The sequence below is a fragment of the Oryx dammah genome, unplaced genomic scaffold, assembly GCF_014754425.2.
Source record: "Oryx dammah isolate SB20612 unplaced genomic scaffold, SCBI_Odam_1.1 HiC_scaffold_1337, whole genome shotgun sequence".
Classification (NCBI taxonomy): Eukaryota; Metazoa; Chordata; class Mammalia; order Artiodactyla; family Bovidae; genus Oryx; species Oryx dammah.
The window spans coordinates 5,037-7,437 of record NW_024071460.1 but is presented as its reverse complement, the minus strand read 5'-3'; the positions used below and the strand labels follow the sequence as shown (position 1 = coordinate 7,437).

The 2,401-nt window shown below is 54.8% G+C and overlaps 1 long non-coding RNA gene across 1 annotated transcript; it reads left to right on the top strand.

The window, feature by feature from the left end:
• Positions 1–6: 6 nt before the first annotated feature.
• On the top strand, positions 7–1,897 carry LOC120859511. The gene is made up of 4 exons (XR_005720100.1): positions 7–452; positions 765–796; positions 1,411–1,452; positions 1,714–1,897. It is a non-coding gene; the product is annotated as an uncharacterized LOC120859511 (long non-coding RNA).
• Positions 1,898–2,401: the final 504 nt, after the last annotated feature.

Here is a 2,401-nt window from a genome sequence, read left to right as displayed (position 1 = left end):
GACACTGCCCTCAGTGAGACCCCAGAGTCGCTGGCTTCCCTTTCCTCCCCACACACTGGCCCTGCTCTCTCCGTAAGCGTGATGCATCCACTCAGACAAAGCTTTGGATGGATGGATGCCTTTCCCAGAGCCCTGGTCCCGTCGGTGGCCACTCTCTTCTGAACCCTATTAGCCTATGGTCCTGGCCCTCTGGACTCAGGGCAGATACGGCTTCTTAAGGACTTTCCTCAGCGTCCTTGCTGGGCCCTCCCCTCTAAGCAGCCTTGGTGGAGAAAGGAGGTGTCCAGCCCCTGCTTGGACGTGGGGATCCTCCTGTCCCGTGTTCTGACACCAAAGCCTTGACCTCCCTCTACACTCCTCACATTTATAAATATGCCTGTTTTTTTTTTTTTCCTTCCCTAACCCCGGCTGCCTGCACAACAGAGGGAACTGGCCCCAAGCGTCCACCTCAGGTGTCTGTTCAGCCCAGGACAGCAGGTGCCCAGGCAGGCCCTGCCCTGTCTGTTCCTGCCTGCCTCCCCCAGGGTCTCTGGCCCTTTCTCTGGGGCTTCAGCACAGGGAACTCCGACTGGCTAGCCTGCTTGTCCTGTGCATATAATCCTGGGAGGCTCCCTCGCCCTCACTGGGGCCTGAAATTGCCAGAGTGTCTCTCCCTGGTGGGGCTCTTTCTCCCATGGTTCTCCGGAAGGTGGACTCTCAGCCTCTCCTGAGAGAACGGGCTAAGCTTCCTCACACTCCCAGTGCTAACTCCTGTCTCCTCCCAGGACGTGGTCCCTCTGGCAGCTCTGTCTCCCAGGTGAGTACATCCCTTCCTTGTCTCTTCTCCCCAGCGTCCCAGCTTCACAGGCTCAGGGCCGGGGGACTGTCCAACCCTGACGCACTGTGCAGACCCCTTTCACTCAAGGGTAGTTGACAGTCGCTCAGTCGTGTCCGACTCATGCGACCCCATGGACTGTAGCCCTCCAGGCTCTTCTGTCTATGAAATTTTCCAGGCAAGAATACTGGAGTGGGTTGTCGTTGCCTTCTCCAGAGGATCTTCCTGACCCAGGGAATGAACCTGGTTCTCCCACACTGCAGGCAGATTCTTTACCTCTGAGCCAACAGGGAAGCTCAATAAGAGTTGTTAAGACATGGCAATTCCCACCATGGCAGGACCTGGATGCATTTCAGGGACATGATCACCCACCACCTTATCCTAAGGCTGCCCTGGTCTCCTCACTTGGCCTCAAGAGAACCTTGAAGTCCAGAAGGAACCAGGTGGGCCAGGATAACAGGGGAGCCAGGATAACAAGGGTTCGATATACAGCTCAGATAGGATTTGGGGTGGGGGCTTCGGGCTTGGAGATGGATGTTTGGGAGAAATGACTCTCCTTCCCTCTCTGCTGATGCCCAGTCTCTCCCATGCCCCAGGCCTCCCTACCTGATGCCAGGCCACCAGTTCCCATCTACCAGGTGAGTGTGTGGAACCAAGTTCTGGTCTCATAAGCCCAAGGGGCTGAGGAAATGCCCCCTTTACGCCTGGCTATGTGTGGAGGTTCAAGAAATAGGAGGAAAGATGGAAAATGGGATGAAGAGGAGATGGGTCTCAACCACAAACCTCTTATACAAACAACCCCCCCACAAATCCACTCTGGGGGACCCAGGGCTGGGAAGTCCCTGATACAACATCTGAGAAGGTTACGTGAGCTTGGAGGCATCGGTTTTCTTTTGCAGGAATTACTACGCCCTGACACAGACGTTTACTGTGGGTTCAACCACAAAGCAGATGTGGGTCCTTAGTTCCCCTAGACACACCCGCTTATGGACTGTGGGAAAGAGCTTATCTGAGACCCAAGACCCGAGTGAGGTCAAGGGGAAGAGCCTGAGGCAGAGAACCAGCTCTGAGCCCTGAGAGTATTTGGGAATCTGGGTCCAGTGTCCAGGTCCCTCCTGTATTCCTGGAGACCCTGACAGGCTGCCCTGAACCCTAGATGGACCAGAACTCATGCTACCATTCCCACAGTTGGAGGGAGGAAGGCCAACAGGGCAAGTTACTGGGCCTGTGACCCATTGTGGACCACCCAAGATCTGAATAAAGAGCACTTCCCCCTTGCATTGGATTGCAGGTGGATTCTTTACCAGCTGAGCCACAAGGGGAAAGTGCTCTTTATTCAGATCTTGGGTGGTCCCAAGATTCCATCCCATGGTTGGGAAGACCCCTTGGAGAACAGAAAAGCTACCCACTCCAGTATTCTGGGCTGGAGAATTCTACGGACTATACAGTCCACAGGGTCCCAAAGAGTCGGACACGACTGAGCGACTTTCACTTTCACTTTCTCCTTGCTTTGCAAAATATATTGCACTTGGGTCTTGTCCAGCCAGTAATTCACCTGAATCTCTGCTCCATTCTCTCCTGGGTCCC